At 41.8% G+C, this 22,770-nt stretch overlaps 1 pseudogene across 1 annotated transcript in view; it reads left to right on the top strand.

The window, feature by feature from the left end:
• LOC308511687 (dnaJ homolog subfamily C member 9-like) overlaps nucleotides 1–16,903 on the top strand; it is a 28,570-nt pseudogene extending 11,667 nt beyond the window's left edge. Inside the window, exon 2 of the transcript in view lies at nucleotides 16,137–16,903. The product of the transcript in view is annotated as a dnaJ homolog subfamily C member 9-like (transcript). The remainder of the gene's footprint in view (nucleotides 1–16,136) is intronic.
• The last annotated feature ends 5,867 nt before the right edge of the window (nucleotides 16,904–22,770 follow it).

A 22,770-nucleotide genomic window follows, 5' to 3' on the forward strand; every position in this document is an offset into this window, starting at 1 on the left:
TGCTCTTGGAATTTTAATTATGATGTGTCTTGGTGTGGTCCTCTTTGGGTTCCTTTTGTTTGGCGTTCTCTGCGCTTCCTGGACTTGTAAGTCCATTTCTTTCACCAGGTGGGGGAAGTTTTCTGTCATTATTTCTTCAAAAAGGTTTTCAATATCTTGCCCTCTCTCTCCTTCTGGTACCCCTATAATTCTGATGTTGGTACGCTTGAAGTTGTCCCAGAGGTTCCTTACACTATCTTCATATTTTTTGAATCTCTTTTCTTTTTTCTTTTTTGGTTGGGTATTTTTTGTTTCTTTGTATTTCAAATCTTTGACTTGATTCTTGGGATCCTCTTGTCTGCTGTTGGATCTCTGTAAATTATTCTTTATTTCAGTCAGTGTATGCTTAATTTCTAGTTGGTCCTTTTTCATGTCCCCCATGGTCTCACTATACCCCTTGAGGGATTCATTAAATTTATCGGCGGTTTCCATAAAATCTTGACAAACCGTATAAACGTGGCCTTGAACTCTATATCCAGTCGTCTGTCCTCCTCCGTTTCTGCCAATTGTGACCTGTTTCTTTGTCTCCGCATTTTGGCTGCTTCCCTGTGTTGATAGAGTGGCCCTGCGCGCCAGGTGTCCTGTAGGGCCCAGTGGCTCAGCCTCCCCAGTTACCTGGGGTGGACACTCTTGGTGCACTCTTGGTGCCTTGGTTGTTGTAGGATCACTGGGAGGAATTGACCTCCAGGCCAATTGGCTGTGGGAAGCAGCTGTGTCTGAAGTGGGAGAATGGTCCCCCTCTGACCACTGGGTACAGTGGCTCCTGGATCTAAGGAGGTGCTAATTCAGCCCCTGCCTGAGGCCACACAGCCGGAGCCACGAAGAGGCTCAGCTGTGAAGCAATGCAAGCCGCTGCGGGGCCCTGGGCCTTCCCTTGGAAGCTCCTGGTCTGCCTGGCTGGGCTGTAGTTAGGTACATTCACATGCAAAAGCCTCTGCCGCAGCCTGGGTGGGGCGGGGTCTCATGGAGTCATAGGGCGGAGAAAGCAGCTATGGTGATTCTCCGCGCCTGGAGTCGCGCGTCTCAGTGTCCCGGTAACGGCTGCAAGCACCTCTGAGGGAAAGCCGCGCTCAAGTTCGCCCGCTGCCGCCTGACAGACTAGCTTCTTTCCGTATGAGTCCTGGGTCCCCAGAGACTTGCTGGAACCGGAGTTCAGAGCAGTCGGGAGCTTGTGATTCAAAAAGACTGCCGCGTCCTCAGATGCCGCCCCCTTTCCGCGCGCGCAAGACGCCGCCGTACCTCTGCACTTCACCTCCGCAGCTCCTCTGGCTCTCAGCGTGCTTTTCTTTTCTTCTAGTTGTAGAAATTACACTCAGCCAGCCTTCTGGTTGTTCTGGATGATGTTTGCTCTGACCTTCGCGGTATTTTTGAATTGTTGTGTGAGGCGACAATTTCCCGGTGTTTATCTATGCCGCCATCTTAGTTTCTCCCGAGAGAATCTTAAAAGCAGCAAGAGAAAGAAACTCAGTTACCTACAAGGGAATACCCTTACGACTGTCAGCTGATTTCTCAACAGAAACTTTGCAGGCCAGAAGGGAATGGCAAGAAATATTCAAAGTGATGAATACCAAGAGCCTACAACCAAGATTACTTTATCCAGAAAAGCTATCATTCAGAACTGAAGGTCAGATAAAGAGCTTCACTGATAAGGAAAAGCTAAAGGAGTTCATCACCACCAAACCAGTATTATATGAAATGCTGAAAGGTATCCTTTAAGAAGAGGAAGAAGAAGAAGTAGGTAAAGATACAAATTATGAACAACAAACATGCATCTATCAACAAGTGAATCTAAGAATCAAGTGAATAAATAATCTGGTGATCATAATAGAATCAGGGACATAGAAAGGGAATGGACTGATTATTCTTGGGGGGAAAGGGGTGTGGGAGATGCGGGAAGGGACTGGACAAATATCGTGCACCTATGGATGAGGACAGTGGGTGGGGAGTGAGGGCAGAGGGTGGGGCGGGAACTGGGAGGAGGGGAGTTATAGGGGGAAAAAAGAGGAACAAGTGTAATAATCTGAACAATAAATATTTAATTAAAAAAAGATAAAAAAGAAATAAACTACAATAAAAACAACTCAAAATACTCAAAGACTTGGAAGCTGAATAGCATGTTATTAAATAATGATTGGGATACCAATGAGATCAAAGAAGAAATTAAAAACATCCTGGAAACTAATGATAATGAAAACACAACAATCCAAAACCTATGGGACACAATGAAAGCAGTCCTGAGAGGGAAGTTTATAGCTCTTCAGGCCTATCTCAACAAACAAGAAAAAATGGTAGTAAATCATCTAAATCTACAGCTCAAAGAATTAGAAAGAGAGCAACAAGAAAACCCCAGAGTGAGCAGAAGGAAGGAGATAATAAAGATTAGAGCAGAAATAAATGACATAGAGACCAAAAAAAAAAAAATACAGAAAATCAATGAAACAAAGAGCTGGTTCTTTGAAAGGATAAACAAGATTGACAAACCTCTAGCCAAGCTCACCAAGAAGCAAAGAGAAAGGACCCAAATCAACAAAATCAGAAATGATAGAGGCGAAATAACAACAGATCCCACAGAAATAAAAATGATTGCTAAAAAATACAATGGACAACTCTACTCCAACAAACTAGACAACCTGGAGGAAATGGATATAGTCCTAGAAAAATACAACATTCCAAAACTTAATCAGGAAGAATCTAAAAATCTCAATAGGCCAATAACTATGGAAGAAATTGAAGCAGTCATCAAAAAGCTTCCAGCAAACAAAAACCCAGGCCCAGACGACTTCACGGGGGAGTTTTACCAAACTTTCAAGGAAGAACTAAAACCTATCCACCTCAGACTACTACAGAAAATCCAAGAGGAAGGAACACTTCCAAGCTCATTCTATGAATCCATCATCACCCTACTACCAAAACCAGGTAAAGACAACAAAATGAAAGAGAATTACAGGCCTATATCCCTCATGAACATAGATGCCAAAATCCTCAACAAAATCTTAGCAAATCGGATCCAGCAGTACATCAGAAAGTTCATACACCACGACCAAGTAGGATTTATCCCAGGGATGCAAGGATGGTACAACATCTGCAAATCAATAAACGTGATACATCACATAAACAAATTGAAAGAAAAAAAAACCACATAGTCATATCAATTGTTGCAGAAAAAGCGTTTGACAAAATTCAACACCCATTTCTGATAAAAACTCTCAGCAAGGTGGGAATTGAAGGATCATACCTCAACATAATAAAAGCCATATATGACAAACCCACAGCCAACATAATACTCAATGGACAAAAACTAACAACATTTGCCCTAAGAACAGGAACAAGACAGGGATGCACACTCTCAACACTCCTGTTCGACATAGTACTGGAAGTAATAGCCATTGCAATTAGACAAGAAGAAGAAATAAAAGGCATCCAAATTGGAAAAGAAGAAGTAAAACTGTCCTTATTTTCAGAAGACATGATATTATACATACAAAACCCTAGAGACTCCATCAAAAAGCTACTAGACTTAATACATGAATTCGGCAATGTAGTAGAATACAAACTTAATGCCAAGAAATCTATGGCATTTCTATACACCAATAGTGAATGTGCAGAAAGAGAGACTAAAAAAGCAATCCCATTTACCATCGCACCATAAAAATTAAGCTACCTAGGAATAATCTTAACTAAAGAGGTAAAAGACCTCTACTCAGAAAACTACAGAAAACTGAAAAAAGAGATAGAGGAAGACATAAAGAGATGGAAGAACATACCATGTTCTTGGATTGGTAGAATCAACATCATTAAAATGTCCATACTGAGAAAAGCCAGCTATAAATTCAACGCACTTCCCATTAAAATACCAATGGCATATTTCACAGACCTAGAACGTACTCTACAAAAATTCATCTCGAATAAAAAAGGACCCCAAATAGCTGCAGCGATCCTGAGAAAGAACAAAGTAGGTGGGATCTCAATACCAGATATCAAGCTGTATTACAAAGCCACTATTCTCAAAACAGCCTGGTACTGGCACAAGAACAGACATATAGATCAATGGAATAGAATAGAGAGCCCAGAAATCAGCCCCAACCCATACGCTCAATTAATATTTGACAAAGGAGGAAAGAACATACAATGGGGTCAAGATAGTCTCTTCAATAAATGGTGGTGGGAAAATTGGACAGATACATGCAAGAAAATGAAACTAGGCCACCAAATTACACCATACACAAAAGTAAAATCAAAATGGATAAAGGACTTAAATGTACAACAGGAAATCATACAAATACTAGAAGAATCCAAAGGCAACAAAATCTCAGACATATGCCGAAGCAATTTCTTCACCAATACAGCTCCTAGGGCACTTGAAACTAAAGAGAAAATGAACAAATGGGACTACATCAAAATAAAAAGCATCTGTACAACAAAAGAAACCATCAACAAAACAACAAGAAAACCCACTGCGTGGGAAAACATATTTGCCAATGTCATATCTGATAAGGGCCTAATCTCCAAAATTTATAGGAAACTCATACAACTTAACAAAAGGAAGATAAACAATCCAATCAAAAAATGGGCAAAGGATCTAAATAGACACCTTTCAAAAGAGGACATTCAGAAAGCCAAGAGACATATGAAAACATGCTCAAAGTCACTAATCATCCGAGAGATGCAAATCAAAACAACAATGAGGTACCATCTCACACCTGTCAGAATGGCTATCATCAACAAATCAACAAATGACAAGTGCTGGAGAGGATGTGGAGAAAAAGGAACACTTGTGCACTGCTGGTGGGAATGCAGACTGGTGCAGCCACTATGGAAGACAGTATGGAGTTTTCTCAAAAAACTACCAATAGAACTCCAATTTGACCCTGTGTTCCCACTTCTAGGAATATATCCCAAGAAACCAGAAACACCAAACAGAAAGGATATATGCACCCCCATGTTCATAGAAGCACAATTCACCATAGCTAAGATCTGGAAACAGCCTAAGTGCCCATCAGTAGATGAATGGATTAGAAAACTGTGGTACATCTACACGATGGAATACTATGGTGCTGTAAAAAAGAAGGAACTCTTACCATTTGCAACAGCATGGATGGAACTGGAGAGCATTATGCTAAGTGAAATAAGCCAGTCAATGAAGGAAAAATACCACATGATCTCACTCATTTCTGGATAATAAAGACCATTATAAACTTATGAACTAAAATAGATACAGAGGCAGAGCTGCCTCGAACAGACTGTCAAAGTACAGCAGGAAGGCAGGGGAGGGTGGGAGTTCAGGAGGGGGGTGGGTAAGAGATCAACCAAAGGACTTGTATGCATGCATATAAGCATAACCAATGGACATAAGACACTGGGGGGTAGGGGAGGCCAGGGGATTGTCAAGGGCGGGGGGAAAGAAAGGAGACATATGTAATACTCTTTGTAATACTTTAAGCAATAAAAATAAATAAATAAATAAATGAATAAAAGAATCAAGAAGAAATGAAGAGTGATATAGCTACAATAAAAAACATCATGGAAAGTTTCAACAGTAGACTAGGAGAAGCAGAGGGCTGAATTAGCGAATTAGAAGACAGGGAAGCAAAACACACCCAAACTGAACTGCAATTGGAGAAAAAAAAAAAGACAGGAGGAAGCCTAAGGGAGCTAGGGGACATGAAACGAAGCAATATCCGAATAATAGGGGTTCCAGAACAACAGGAAGAGGAACAAGGATTAGATAACCTATGTGAAGAAATAATGTCAGAAAACTTCCCTGAGGTGGGGAAGAAAAAAGTCACAAAGGCACAGAGAGTCCCAAACAAGATGAACCAGAAAAGACCCACACCAAGACACATAATAATTACCATTCCAAATGTTCAGAACAAAGAGAATGTTAATGTCTGCAAGAGAGAGACAGAAAGTTACATACAAGGGATCTTTATGATTAGATTATCAAATGATTTCTCAACAGAAACACATCAGTCCAGAAAAGAATGGAAGGAAATTTACAAAATGATGCAAAGCAAGTGACTGAATCCAAGAATACTCTATCCAGCAAGGCTATCATTCAAAATGGAAGGGGAAATAAGAAGATTCACAGACAAAAAAAGGCTAAGGCTTCCCTAACTGGTTTGGCTCAATGTATGGAGCATCAGCCTGCGGATTCAAGGGTCCCAGGTTCAATTCCAGTCAAGGGCTTATACCTTGGTTGCAGGCACATCCCCAGTAGGGAGTGTGCAGTAGGCAGCTGATCAATGTTTCTCTCTCATCAATGGTTCTAACGCTCTATCCCTCTCCCTTTCTCTCTGTAAAAAAATCAATAAAATATATATATTTTTTAAAAAGGCTAAGGGAGTTTATCACCACCAGGCCAGCAATGCAAGAAATGCTAAAGGGAATGCTATAAAAAGAATAATTAAAAAGTTAAGAACGAAAACAGGCACAAAAAATAGAAATGGCTACAAACAAGTACCTTTCAATAATAACTTTAAATGTACATGGACTAAATGCTCCAATAAAAAGACATTGAGTGGCTGCAGGATAAAAAAAAAAATGACCTATATATATGCTGTTTATGAGAGACCCACCTCAGAATAAGGGACTCGCACAGACTGAAAGTGAAGGGATAGAAAAATATCTTTCAGGCTAATGGAAATGAAAAAAAAGCTGGAGTAGCAATACTTACATCTGACAAAATAGACCCACCTCATAATACTAAAGGGATCAATACAACAAGAGGATATAACTCTGGTAAACATATACACACCCAATGCAGGAGCACCCAAATACATAAAAAACTTCTGGAGGACATCAAGGAAGAGATCGACAATAATACATTCATAGTAGGGTACTTTAACACCCCACTATCGCCATTAGACAAATCCTCTAAACAAAAAATCAGCAAAGAAACATCAATCCTAAATGACTCACTAGATCACATGGAATTAATTGACATCTTCAGAGCATTTCACCCCAAAGCAACAGAATATACATTCTTCTCAAGTGCACATGGGTCATTTCCAAAGATAGAACGTATATTGGGTCACAAGCAAAGTCTCTTCAAATTCAAGAAGATAGAAATCATAAGAAGCATCTCCTCAGACCACAATAGCATAACTGGAAATCAACTACAATAAAAACAATAAAAAAAATCAAGCACATGGAGACTAAATAGCATGCTATTAAACAATGACTGGGTTACCAGAGAGATCAAAGAAGAAATAAAAAAAAATCATGGCAACAAGTGACAATGAAAAGACAACAATCCAAAACCTATGGGACACAGCAAAAACAGTCTTGAGAGTGAAGTTCATAGCTCTACAAGCCTACTGCAAAAAGCCAGAAACAATGGTAATAAATTACCTAACCCTAAAACTCAAAGATTTAGAAAGAGAGCAACAAGAAAAGCCCAGTGTAAGCAAAGGAAAGGATATAATAATAAAGATCAGAGCAGAGATAAACGACATAGAGACCAAAAAAACAATACATAAGATCAATGAAATCAAGAGCTGGTTCTCTGAAAGGATAAACAAGATTGATGAACCTCTAGCCAGGATCACGAAGAAGCAAAGAGAGAGATCTCAAATGAGCAAAATCAGAACAGGAGTGGACTGACAATTCTTGGGGGAAGGGGGTGTGGGAGATGAGGGAAGAGATTAGACAAAAATCATACACATATGGATGAGGACAATAGGGGGGTAAGGGCATGGGGGGTGGGGGGAACCAGGTGGAGGGGAGCTATGGGGGAGAAAAAGAGGAACAACTTTATAATCTGAACAATAAAGATTTATTTTAAAAAAATACTCAGAGAAGACCTGACACATATTCTTCTCAAATTATTCTCAAAAGTTCAAGAGGAGGGAAGACTCCTGAGCTCATTTTATGAGGCTAAAATTATCTTAATTCTAAAATCAGGTAAAGACACTACAAAGAAAAAAAAATGATAGGCCAATATCCCTGATGAACATAGATGCTAAAATCCTCAACAAAATATTAGCAAACTGAATCCAGCAATACATTAAAAGGGTTATACAGCATGACCAAGTGGGATTAATTCCAGGGATGCAAAGTTGGTACAATTTACCCAAATCAATAAATGTAATACACCACACAAGAAAAATGAAGGATAAATATCACATGATCATATCAACAGATGCACAAAAACATTTGATAAAATCCAGCACCCATTTATGATAAAAACTCTCAACATAGTGGGAATAGATGGAACATACCTCAACATAATAAAGGACATCTATGAGAAACCCACAGCCAACATTATACTCAACAGGCCCAAATTAAAAGTGTTTCCCTTAAAATTGGGACCAAGACAGGGATGCTTGCTTTCACCACTCTTATTTAACACTAGAAGCCTGGTGCACAAAATTCATGTACAGGGAAGGGGATCCCCTCAGCCCAGCCTGCACCCTTTCCAATCCTGGACCTCTCGGGGGATGTCCGACTGCTAGTTGTCGGATATCCCTCTCACAATCCAGGACCGCTGGCTCCTAACTGCTCACCTGCATGCCTGCCCAATTGCTCCTAACTGGCACTCCTGCCAGGCTGATCACCCCTAACCGCCTCTGCCTGCCAACCTGATTGCCCCTAACTGCCCTCCCTGCTGGCCTGGTCATCCCAAATGCTCCCCTGCCAACCTGGTTGCCCCCATTTGCCCCTCCCCCCCGCTGGCCTGGTTGCCCCTAACTGCACCCCCGCCAGCCTGGTTGCCTCCAACTACCCCCCTGCCAGCCTAGCCACTCCTAACAGCCCCCTGCAGACCTGGTTGCCCCTCACTGCCCCTGTCTGCCAGCCTGGTCACCCCTAACTGCCCCCCTGCCAGCCTGGTTGCCCCCAACTGCCCCCCACCAGCCTGGTCGCCCTTCACTGCCCCCCCTGCTGGCCTGGTCACCCCACGCAGCCTGTTTGTTCAGTTGTTTGGTCATCCCTCATTAAACCCGTGCCGGCCTTGTTGCCCCACTCAGCCTGTTCGGTCGTCCGTTCAGTTGTTTTGGATGTGACGGCCCCTGGATCTTTATATATAGAGATAGTCCTGAACTTCTAGCCATAGCAATCAGACAAGAGGAAGAAATAAAAAGCATCCAAATTGGAAAGAAAGAAGTAAAACTGTCATTAATTGCAGATGACATGATACTATATATATAGAACCCTACATATTTCATGAAAATCTTCTAGAACTAATAAATGAATTCAGTAAAGTAGCAGGATACAAAATAAATATCCAGAAATCAGCTTCATTTTTATATACCAATAATGAACTATCAGAAAGTGAAACTAAGAAAAAGATTTCCATTCACAATTGCTTCCAAAAAAGAAGAAGAAGAAGAAGAAGAAGAAGAAGAAGAAGAAGAAGAAGAAGAAGAAGAAGAAGAAGAAGAAGAAGAAAAGAAAGAAACACCTAGGAATAAATTTAACCATGGATGTAAAAGACCTTTGCTCAGAAAATTATAAGACATTAAAGAAATTGAATAAGATACAAATAAGTGGAAACAAATATTGTCTTCATAGATAGGAAATCAAAATACCCATACAACCCAAAGCGTTCTATAGATTCAATGCAATTCCTATGAAGATACCAATGACATATTTCACAGAACTAGAACAAATCTTCCAAAACTTTACATGGAACTACAATAGACCCTGAATAGCCACAGCAATTTCAAGAAAGAAAAACAGCCCTAGCCAGTTTGGCTCAGTGGATAGATAGAGCATTGGCCTGTGGCCTGAAGGGTCCTCGGGTTTGATTCTGGTCAAGGGAACATGCCCGGGTTGCAGGCTCAATCCTCCATAGGGGGCGTGCAGGAGGCATCCAATCAATGATTCTCTCTCATCATTGATGTTTCTATCTCTCTTTCCCTCTCTCTTCCTCTCTGAAATCAATAAAAATATATCTAAAAAAAGGAAAGAAAGAAAAACAAAGTTGGAAGAATCATACTAGCTAATATCAAACTATACTACAAGGCCAGAGTAATCAAAACAGCCTGGTACTGGCATAAAAACAGACCTACAGATCAATGGAACAGAATAGAGAGCCCAGAAATCAACCCATGCCTTTATAGTAAATTAATATTTGACAAAGAAGGGAAGAATATACAAGGGGGTAAATATTGTGTATTCAATAAAGGGTATTGGGAAAATTGGACAAATACCTGCAACAAAATGAAACTAGACCACCTTCTTACACAAGAATAAACTCAAGCCCTAACTGGTTTGGCTCAGTAGATAGAGTGTCGGCCTGCGGACTCAAGGGTCCCAGGTTCGATTCCAGTCAAGGGCATGTACCTTGGTTGCGGGCACATCCCCAGTGGGGAGTGTGCAGGAGGCAGCTGATCGATGTTTCTCTCTCATCAATGTTTCTAACTCTCTATCCCTCTCCCTTCCTCTCTGTAAAAAATCAATAAAATATATTTTAAAAAAAGAATAAACTCAAAATAGTATACATACTTAAATGTAAGACTCAAAACCATAAAGATCCTAGAAGAAAACATAAGCAGTAAAATCTTGGGCATTCTCTTAATAACATTTTTCTGATATATCTCCTCAGGCAAGAGAAACAAAAATAAAAATAAACAAACAAGACTACATCAAACTAAAATTTTTTTGTACAGCAAGGAAAAACATCAACAAAATGAAAAGACAACCTCATACCTGTCAGAATGGCTACCATAAATAAATCAATAAACAACAAGTTTTGATGAGGATGTAAAGAAAAAGGAAACCTGGTGCATTGTTGGTTGGAATGTAGATTGGTGCAGCCACTGTGGAAAGCAGTATGACGTTTCCTCAAAAAATTAAAAATGGAACTTCCTTATGACCCAGTGATTGGACTTCTGGGAATATATCCATAAAAAAACCCCAAAACACCAATTTGAAAGAATATATGTATCCCAATGTTTATGGCAGCATTATTTACAACAGCCAAGATCTGGAAGCGGACCAAGTGACCATCAGTAGATGAGTGGTTAAAAAACTGTGTAGTATTCTACACAATGGAATACTACTCTGTTGTAAAAAAAAAAAAAAAAAAAGCGGGGTTGGGGGGGAATACTTACCATTAGCAACAGTATGGATGAATCTGGAGAGTATTATGCTAAGTGAAATAAACCAGTTAGAGAAAGACAAAAAACCATATGATTTCACTTATATGTGGAATCTAATGAACAAAATAAACTAGCAAACAAAATAGAAACAGACTTATAGATACAGAACACAGACTGACAGCTTTTGTGGGGGAGCAGGGTTGGGTGGGTGGGTGAGAAAGGTGAAGGGATTAAACAAAAAAAAACAACTCATTGACACAGAGAACAGTATGGTGATTACTAGAGGAAAAAGGAGGTGAGGGGAGGTAGAAGAGAGCAAAGGACAGATAAATTGTATTGGACAAAGACTTGATTTGGGGAGGCGGGGTAAGAACACAATACAATATACAGATGATATATTATAGAATTGTACGTTTGAAGACTATATAATTTTATCACCTCAATAAATTTAATTTAAGAAATACTAAGCATCTTCTGAGCCTTCAGTGAGTCATAATAATTCTTTCACTGCTGGAGGGTCTTGCCTCAATGTTGATGGCTGGTGACTGACCAGGGTGGTGTTTGCTGAAGTTTGGGGTGGCTGCAGTAATTTCTTAAAGGGGGAGAGATCAACCAAAGGACTTGTATGCATGCATATAAGCCTAACCAATTGACACAGACACCGGGGGGTGGTGGCATGAGTTGGGGGAATGGGGAGGGGAGGACACATATGTAATACCTTTATAAAGAAAAAAATAAGACAAGAAGTTTTCTGTATCAATTGACTCTTGCTTTCATAAATGATTTCTCTATAGCATATAATGCCGTTTGATAGCATTTGACCCAAAGTAGAAAGAAAGTCTTTCAAAATTAGAGTCAGTTTTCTCAAATCCTGCCATTAATTTATCAACTAAGTTTATGTAATTTTACAAATCTTTTGTTTTAATTTTAACAATATGCACAACATCGTCAACCAGGAGTAGATTCCATCTTAAAAACAAGCAAACAAACAAAAAAAAATCCCCACAAAAAAATATTTTTGCCCTAGCTGGTCTGGCTCAGTGGATAGAGCGTTGGCCTGTGGACTGAAGGGTCCCAGGTTTGATTCTGGTCAAGGGTACATGCCCAAGTTGCCAAGCAATGATTCTTTCTCACCATTGATGTTTCTATCTCTCACTCCCTCTTCCTGCCTCTCTGAAATCAATAAAAATATACTTAAAACAAACAAACAAACAAAAATTTTCTCTCATTGAATATGATGTTGGCTGTAGGTTTGTCATATATGGCCTTTATTATGCTAGGTGTGATGCCTCTATTTCCAGTTTGCTGAGAGTTTTTATCAAAAATGGGTGTTGGATTTTGTCAAATGCTTTTTCTGTGTCTATTGATTTGGTCATGCAATTTTTGTCTTTCAATTTGCTTATGTGGTTGATTACATTTATTGATTTGCAAATATTGTAGCAGCCTTGCATCCCTAGAATAAATCACACTTGGTCATGCTGTATGATCTTTTAAATATATTGTTGAATTCAATTTGCTAATATTTTGTTGAGTATTTTATGCTCATCAGAGATATTGGCCTGTAATTCCCTTTCTTTGTAGTATCTTTATCTGGTTTTGGGATAGGATGATGCTGGCCTCATTAAAAGAGCTTGGAAATGTTCCTTCCTCTTGAATTTTTTGGAATAGTTTGAGGAGGATAGATGTTAGTTCTTCTTTGAATGTTCAGTAAAACTCCACCGTGAAGTCTTCCAGACCAGGGCTTTTATTTGCTTGGAGTTATTATTATTATTATTATTATTATTATTATTACTGCTTCAATTTCATCAGTTGTTATTGCCCTATTCATGTTTTCTGATTTTTCCTGTTTGAGTTTTGGAAGGTTGTATTATTCTAGGACTTTGTTCATTTCATGCAGGTGGTTCAGATTCTTGGCATATAGTTGTTCGTAGTATTTTTCTTACAATCTTTTTTATTTCTGTGATGTCGTTTGTTATTGCACCTCTTTCATTTCTGATTTTATGTATTTGGGTTCTCTCTCTTTGTCTCTTGATGAATCAAGCTAAAGGTTCATCAATCTTGTTTATCTTTTCAAAGAACCAACTCTTAGTTTCATTGATCTTTTGTGAGTTTTTTGTTTTTGTTTTTGTTGTTTGTTTGTTTGGTGTTTTTTTTTTTGTCTCTATGCATTTCTTTCTGCTCTGACCTTTATTACTTCTTTCCTTCTACTTACTCTGGGCTTTTCTTGTTGTTCTCTTTCTAGTTCTTTAAATTGTAGGGTTAGATAGTTTATTAGTGCTTTTTCTTGTTTCTTGAGGTAGGCCGGTAATGCTATGAACTTTCCTCTCAGGACTGATTTCACTGTGTCCCATATGTTTTCGGATTTTATGTGTTCGATTTCATTTGTTTCCAGGAAGTTTTTTATTTCTTCCCTGATCTGATTGGTAACCCATTCATTGTTTAATAACATGCTATTTAGCCTCCATGTGTTTAAATGTTTTTGAGTGATTTTATTGTAGTTGATTTTTACTTTCATGCCATTGTGATCCCATAAGATGCTTGATATGATTTCAATCTTGTTGAACTTATAGAGTCTTTTTTTGTGTCCTAATATGCGGTCTATCTTTAAGAATGTCCCATGTGCACTTGAGAAGAATGTATATTCTGCAGATTTGGGGTGAAATGTTCTGTAAATGCCAATTCTATCTGATCTAGTGTGTCATTTAGAGTCACTGTTTCCATATTGATTTTTTGGGGCGTCTGGAAGATCTATCCAGTGAAGCCAATGGAGTGTTAAAGTCCCTTACTAATACTGTGTTGCTGTTGATCTCCCTCTTAAAGTCCTATGTGATTTTTTATATACTTAGGTGCTCCTTTATGGGGTATATACATGTTTACTAGGGGTATGTTCTCTTGTTGGATTGATTCCTTTTGATTGTTATGACCTTCATTTTGAAGTCTACTTTGTTATATATGAGTATTGCTACCCCAACCTTTTTTTTTATTTCCATTTGCATGAAAAATCATACTAAATGAGCAAAAACTAAAACCATTCCCTTAAAGACAGGAATAAGACAGGAATGTCCACTTTCCCCATTCTCATTCAACAATGTACTGGAAGTCTTAGCCACAGCAATCAGAAAATAAGAAAAAATAAAAGGCATCCAAATTGGAAAGGAGGAAGTAAAACTGTCATTATTCACAAGTGACATGATATTATACATAGAAAATCCTAAAGACTCCACCAAAAACTACTAGATTTAATATAAGAATTTGGCAACGTATCAGGATACAAAATTAACACCCAGAAATTGATGGTATTTTTATACCCCAATAATGAATTCTCAGAAAAAGAAACTTAAAAAACAATTCCATTTACCTTGGCAACAGAAGGTATCCTTAGGAATAAACTTAACCAAAGCATTAAAAGACTTCTACTCAGAAAACAACAGGACATTGAAAAAAAGAGATAGAGCAAGATATAAAAAAGTGGGAGAAAATACTGTGTTCATAGAATCAACATTATTAAAATGTCCATACCACCAAAGCAATCTATAGATCCAATGCAATCCTTATTAAAATACCAATGGCATATTTCACAGATCTAGAACACATACTCCAAAAATTTATATGGAACCCCAAAAGACCCTAAATAGCTGCATCAATCTTGAGAAAGAAAAACAAAGTTGGAGGAGGGTCACAATACCAGATATCAAGTTATACTATAAAGCCGCTGTAATAAAAATTGCCTGGTACTGGCACAAGAGCAGGCCTACAGACCAACGGGTCAGAACAGAGACCCCAGAAATTGACCCACACCTTTACAGTCAATTAATATTTGACAAAGGAGGCAAGAACATATAATGGATTAAAGACACTCTCTTCAACAAATGGTGATGGGAAAACTGGACAGACACAAGCAAAAAGATTAAACTAGACCACAAACTTACACCATACAAAAGAATAAACTCAAAATGGATAAAATAGTTAAATGTAAGTCATGAAACTATAAAAATCCTAGAAGAAACCAAAGACAGCAAAATTCCATATATCTCTCAGCAATGTGTTTGCCATCACATCTCCTAGGCCCTAGGGTAAGGGATGCAATGGAGAAAATAAACAAGTGGGACTACATCAAAATAAAAAGCTTCTGCACAGCAAAAGAAACCATCAACAAAATGAAAAGGGAGTCCACTGTATAGGAGAACATATTTGTCAATGATACACCTGATAAAAGGTTACTTTCCAAAATATTTAAATAATTCATACAAATTAACAAAAGGAAGACAAACAATCCAATTAAAAAAATGGACAAAGCAGCTAAATAGACACTTCTCAAAGAGAACATAGAGAGGCCCAAGAGATATATGAAAAATGCTCAAAGTCACTAATCATCAGAGAGATGCAAATTAAATCATCAAGGAGGTACCATATCAGACCTATCAGAATGGCTATCTATCATCAACAAATCAACAAACAACAAGTGCTGGTGAGGATGCGTGTTGAGTAAGACTCCCTCCACGTTCTGCGTGGAGTAGGGTTCGGTATCTGAAAGAGGAGCCGCACAACAAATGAGAGAAAAAGACACGAGATAATTTTGCAATATTGGGGGACCAGGCGGCAAGTCCCAAAGGACTTCCTCTCCTGCTCAGGCCTCACCAAGCTTTTATTGATCTGGGATGCAACCATAGCATAGCCCTTAGGCAGGTGCCCCCCTAGTAACAAGCAGACTAGCCCATCAGCAAGGATTTACATAATAATAAATGGGGGAGTAGTTTCAGCTACCACTGTCTGGACAAACAGAGGTGGCGCCTAGCTTAGACCTTTGCTAGGGCTTCAAAGGCACCCAGCCTTGGGGGGGTTCTCTGTCTATGCTTATCAGATAGTGAAGGCAATAAACAGTTTCCCACAGATGCGGAGAAAAGGGAGCCCTAGAACACTGCTGATGGGAATGCAGACTGGTGCAGCCACTATGGAAAACAGTATAGAGTTTCTTCAAAAAATAAAAAAATGGAGCAGTTCGTAACTAGCAGGTGCTGCTGAGAGGTGCTGCTGGGACCTACTGTTTTTGCGTAGCCCTCCGCCTGCCAGTCAGGGGGCTGCAGGAGCTGTGTGAGCAGGTGTTTGGCACCTCTGACCTTTACCTTTACCGAGTCCTACGTGTGCGGCGCGAGGGAGTGTCCCTGGAAGTGCACCCAGACCGGGTGGGCGAGGACGACAAGGAGCGTGCCACCCGCCGCTTCCAGATCCTGGGGAAAGTCTACTCCCTTCTGAGTGACAAGGAGCAGAGAGCAGTGTATGATGAGCAGGGGACAGTGACAAGGATTCAGATGTGCTCAACCAAGATGGGGACTGGGAGACTTATTGGAGGTTACTCTATAAAAAGATATCTCTAGAAGACATTTTTTTGGAAAAGACATACAAAGGATCTGAAGAAGAGCTGGCTGATATTAAACAGGCCTACCTGGACTTCAAAGGGGACATGGGTAAAATCATGGAGTCTGTGTCCTGCGTGCAGTACACAGAGGAACCCAGGATAAGGAACCTTATTCAGCAAGCCATTGATGCTGGAGAAGTCCCATCCTAAGACCTTTGTCAAAGAATGGAAGCAAAAGATGAATGCTAGGGAAAGGAGTGCCCAGGAAGAGGCTAAAGGAGCAGAAATGAACAGGAAGGAGTCAGGACTTGATGAAGAAGATAATTTGAAAACACTCATTCAGAACAGACAAAAAGATTGGCAAAAAGAAATGGACAATTTTCTGGCTCAGATGGAAACGAAGTACTGCAAACCTTCCAAACGAGGAGGGAAAAAGAAAACAGCTCTCAAGAAAGAAAAGAAATAATGAAATTTTCTCTTCAAAAGTCGTTAGGGGTTAATTAGTGCCATTGTAGGAAAGTAAAGTCAAGATCTGAAGACAAAAGTTAACTCAACCCTTGAGAAAAATTCTTTTCCACCTAAGCTATTCAGATTGAGTATGTAAACCAGAGTCTCTCAACCTGATCTTATATCCTAGAAATCCCCTGACATTCTGTGAAGTCCAGTCCTCCTATGAAGGAATTTGGTGGTGGTCATTGAGGAAAGAGGAGGAGGTTGGTATATTTCTGCCAGCACTTGATTCTGTGGATCTTTTGAACAAGGAACTTTACCTATAATGTGGATCTGCCCATACTTCCTTTACCAACTGTCATTTTGCCACACAAGAGTGAGCTGCAGAGTATTCAGAGTGATGTGTGTGTTTATTAGAACAAGTACACCACCTGGCTAGAATGTCTTCAGACCACTTGCTGAACATTTTTCTTCCAAATACTTGACAGTTTGCTTTCAGTCTTAAAACTCTTGAATAGACCCTCTCTTTTGTTTTGTTTTGATTTGTTTTGTTTTGTTTTTGTTCATTTGTTTTTTACTCAAACAGGTTTTGTACTCTTTGCTTCAAGTATTGGAGAAACAGATGTTCACATTACTTCAAGCATCTTTATAAGAATTAATACACAATTAAACTAAACAAGTAAAAAAAAAAATAGAACTGCCATTTGAACCAATGATCCCACTTCTCGGAATATATCCTAAGAAACCAAAAGCACCAATCAGAAAGAATATATGCACCACTATGCTCATAGCAGTGCTATTTACAATAGCTAAGATCTGGAAATAGCCCAAATGCCCATCAGTAGATGAATGGATAAAAAAAGATTTGGTACATTTACATGATGGAAAACTATGCGGCTATAGAACAGAAAGATCTCTTACCCTTTGAGACAGCTGAGTATTACCTGGAGAGTATTGTGCTAAGTGTTCATATGATACCTGTCTTTAACTGTGGAATCTAACGAACAACATTAACTGATAAACAAAATAGATCTGGAGACATAGAAGCATGGAACAGACTGACAAATTGCAGAGGGAAGGGGAGTGGGGTGTGGGAAGAAAGCAACCAAAAAACTTATATGCAGACTAGAAGTCCTGTGCACGAAATTTGTGCACTGGTGGGGGGGGTCCCTTAGCCCAGCCTGCACCTTCTCACAGTCCAGGAGCCCTCGGGGGATGTCTGACTGATGGGGAGCGGGCCTAAGCCGTCAGTTGGACATCCTTAGCACTGCTGCGGAAGGCAGGAGAGGCTCCCACCACCACCACTGCACTCACCAGCAGTGAGCCAGCTTCTGGCTGAGCAGTGTTCCCCCTGTGGGAATGCACTGACCACCAGAAGGCAAGTCCTGCATTGAGCGTCTTCCCCCTGGTGGTCAGTGCATGTCATAGCGACCGGTCATTCTGCCATTTGGTCTATTCGCATATTAGCCTTTTATTATATAGAACTAGAGGCCCGGTGCATGAAATTTGTCCCTCAGCCCAGACTGCACCCTCTCCAAACTGGGACCCCTCAGGGGTAATCTGGCAGTTAGACATCCCTCTCACAATCCGGAACTGCTGGCTCCAAAACACTTGCCTGCCTGCCTGCCTGCCTGCCTGATTGCCCCTAACCGCTTCTGCCTGCCAGCCTGATGACCCCCCAACTGCCCTCCTTTGCAGACCTGGTCACCCCTAACTGCTCCCCTTCCGGCCTGATTGCCCCCAAATGCCCTCCCCTGCAGGATCGATCACCCCAAACTGCCCTCGTCTGCCAGACCAGTCATCTCCAACTGCCCTCCCCTGCAGGCCTGCCCCCCCAACTGCCCTCCCCTTCAGGCCTGTCCCCCCAACTGCCCTCCCTTGCAGGCCTGGTTGCCACCAACTGCCCTCCCCTACAGGCCTGGTCGCCCCTTGAGGGATCCCAGATTGGAGAGGGTGCAGGCTGGGCTAGGGACACCCCCCCATGCATGAATTTCATGCACCGGGAAGAGGGTGATGGGAACACAAGGGTTGCATCTCAAATTTCCTCTCATCTAGTCAACAATAAGACTGTTTCACTTTATCATCACTGGAGTGTGTCCACTGGAGTAGCATTTTTAATTTCCTTCAAGAATGTTTCCTTTGTGTTTACAACAACTAACTGGTGCAAGAGGCTTAACTTTTAGCCTATCTTGACTTTCGGCATGCCTTCCTCAGTAAGCCTAATCATTTATAGGTTTTGATTTAAAGTGAGAAATGTGTGACTCTTTCTTTTACTTGAACACTTAGAAGCCACTATAGGGTTATTAATTGGCCTAATTTCAATATTGTTGTGTCTCAGGGAATAGGGAGTCCCAAGGAGAAGGAGATGGGAACAGCCAGTTGGTGGAGAAGTCAGAACACATTTATGAATGATATTCATACTAGAGGCCCGGTGCACAAAAATTTGTGCACTCGGTGGAGGGGGGGGGGGAATCCCCCAGCCCGGCCTGTGCCCTCTCACAGTCTGGGACCTTTCGGGAGATAATGACCTGCTGGCTTAGGCCTGCTCCCGGGTGGCAGAGGGCAGGCCCAATCCCTAGGTGCACCCCCTGGTCGGGCTCAGAGCAGGTCTGATTGGGGAGTTGGGGCGCCACCCCCTGTCATGCACAGAGCAGGGCGGATTGGGAAGTTGCAATGCCACCCTCAGTCACGCTCAGGGTAGGGCCGATTGGGGGGTTGGGGCACCACCTCTTGTCACACTCAAGGCAGGGTCGATGGGGAAGTTGCGGTGCCACGCCCTGTTACGCACAGAGCAGGGCCAATCAGGGGGGTTGGGGCTCCGTACCCTGTCACGCACAGAGCAGGGTCGATCAGGGGGTTGGGGAGCTCCCCGCTGTCATGCACAGAGTAGGGCAGCCATGGGCAAACTATGGCCCGCGGGCCAGATCTGGCCTGTTTGAAATGAATAAAACTAAAAAAAAAAAAAGACCGTACCCTTTTATGTAATGATGTTTACTTTGAATTTATATTAGTTCACACAAACACTCCATCCATGCTTTTGTTCCGGCCCTTCGGTCCAGTTTAAGAACCCATTGTGGCCCTCGAGTCAAAAAGTTTGCCCACCCCTGGAGTAGGGCCAATAGGGGAGTTGGGGCACCGCCCCCTGTCACACTCAGGGCAGGGCCGATGGGGAGGTTATGGCTCTACCCCATCACACACAGAGCAGGGCCTGTGGGGGGCGGTTGGGGCACCGCACTCTATCACCCACAGAGCAGGGCCAATCAGGGGGTTGGGGCGCCGCCACTGTCACACTCAGGGCAAAGCCGATGGGGAAGTTATGGCTCTACCCCGTTACACACAGAGCAGGGCCCATGGGGGGGTGTTGGGGCCCCACAGCCTGTCACACACAGAGCCGCAGGGCGATCAGGGGGTTGGGGAGCTCCCCACATCAGGCACAGAGCAGGGCTGATCGGGGGTTGGGGTGCCTTCCCCTATCACGAACAGAGCAGGGAGGATAGGGAGGTTGTGGCCCCGCCCCCTGTCACACACAGAGCCGCAGGGTGATCAGGGGGTTTGGGCGCTGCCCCCTGTCACACTGATCCCAGTGCCGGGAGGCCTCGCGGCTCCACTGATCCCGGTGCTGGGAGGCATATTGCCCTTTTACTATATAGGATAGAGGCCTGGTGCACGGGTGGGGGCTGGCTGGTTTGCCCTGAAGGGTGTCCTGGATCAGGGTGGGGGTCCCCACTGGGGTGCCTGGCCAGTCTGGGTGAGGGGCTGAGGGCTGTTTTCAGGCTGGCGGGTGACTGAAGCTCCCAACTGCTCCTTTTTTTCTTATTCTGGGCCAGCTTTAGCTCTGAGGCTTGGCTCCAGCTCTTAGGCCTCCGCTGCTGAAAGCAGGTATCTGGTTTGTTTGGGTTCTATAATCGAAACACTGTTTCAACTCCAGCTCTGAGATCCCGGCTGGCTGAAAGCAGGTTTCTGGGGTTTTGTTTAGCTTCTATATTTGTAACAATGTTTCAAACTGCAAGCTCAGAGGCTGGCAGCGGCAGGTGGGGAACGTTGGAGTCCTCCGTCACTGAAGCAAGCAAGCCTCATGTTCGCTTCAAGCTGCCTGGCTGCCGGCCGCCATCTTGGCTGGCAGTTAATTTGCATATCGCCCTGATTAGCCAATGGGAAGGATAGCGAACGTACGGCTAATTACCATGTTTCTCTTTTATTAGATAGGAGCTTATATGAATACTAGGAGCCCAGCACGCGATTCAAAACTGTGCAGCAATGCCCACCCACCTGCAGCCCTGCCTTGACACTCAAACCTGTCCACACAGAGCTCCAGTGAGCCTGGCCCAGCCCCCAAACCCTCTGGTCTTCTCTGGCCACTTCAAGCCCCACCCTCAGTCCCTCGAGTCACTTTAGGCTGGTCCCACCTTCTCTGGCCGCCTCCCTGCTTCTGCCTCATCTCTGGAGCAATGCAGCGGCTCCGCCCCATCTTGGTGCCAGAGGAGGGCATGGAAGCCTCCTGCCTGCTGCACTGTGCTCCTTCCCCTGGCAGGTGGGCCATGGGGGACTCAGAATGTGAGCAGTATGGGATGATCTCACCTCCTCTGGGTGCCACCCCACTTCCGCCCCATCTCCAGAGCAACGCCCCAGCTAATATGCTAATGACCTGGTCATTACCATTATGGTGTATCGACCACTAGCATATTAGTTCTTTATTAGTATAGATCAGTGGTTCTCAACCTTCCTAATGCCATGACCCTTTAATACAGTTCCTCATGTTGTGGTGACCCCCAACCATACAATTATTTTCGTTGCTACTTCATAACTGTAATTCTGCTACTGTTATGAATTGTAATGTAAATATCTGATATGCAGGATGCATTTTCATTGTTACAAATTGAACATAATTAAAACATGGTGATTAATCACAAAAACAATATGTAATTATATATGTGTTTTCCGATGGTCTTAGGCGACCCCTGTGAAAGGGTCGTTCGACCCCCATAGGGGTTGCGACCCACAGGTTGAGAACCGCTGGTATAGATGGTTCATGCTCCCCAAAATAATTACAATAATAACATCAAAGATCACTTATCACAAATCACCATGACAAATATAATAATAATGATAAAGTTTGAAATATTATGAGAATTACTAAAATGTGACACAGAGACATGAAGACAGCAAACACTTTTGGAAAAATAGCACTGATAGACTTGTTCCATAGCGCCTGTAATCTCCTAGGTCTCTATTTTCTGCTGATAGAATTTTCTTATTTAGTTTTGTTATTTTCAAGATCTACTTTGCTTTGGCTACGTAGAGTATCATACCTTCCCATTAAACTGTAAGATCATATTGGGATGATGTTAGGGTACCAACCATTTAACATCTAATAAATTTCATCTTGAAAATTATAGAAAACTCCTTATTTGGGGGGCTTTTCATTATAACCTAATGGAAAGAATGTGGACCTTTCTTTTTTTTCTTTGATTTTCCCCTTTGCTCAATTCCTCCTCCCCCACACCCAGAAACCCTCCCCCGCCCCAACAGCTTTCATCTTGGTCTCTATCTGTGATTGTGTCACTATTTTGCCTGTTTGTTCATTTCATTCATTAGATCCCAGGAATGTGGACATTTCAATAAGGACTGGAATCCTAGGACTACTATTTACTAGCTAGGGGACATTAGGCATGTTACTTCATTTTTCTCGGCTGTGTTCTTTGGTTTTGTTTTGCTTTTTGTTTGTTTGCTTGTTTTTTTTGTGTGTGTTTTTTAGCATGTAAGAAACAAGCAATTTACCTCAAAAATTCTAAGATTAAAAGATAAAGATATGTAACTTTGCCTAGCATAGTGCCTGGCACATAGTAGGATTCAATGCAGATAGCTGTTATCTTAATATCTTAC

This window comes from Myotis nattereri (genome assembly GCF_964212035.1).
Source record: "Myotis nattereri genome assembly, chromosome: X".
Taxonomy (NCBI): Eukaryota; Metazoa; Chordata; class Mammalia; order Chiroptera; family Vespertilionidae; genus Myotis; species Myotis nattereri.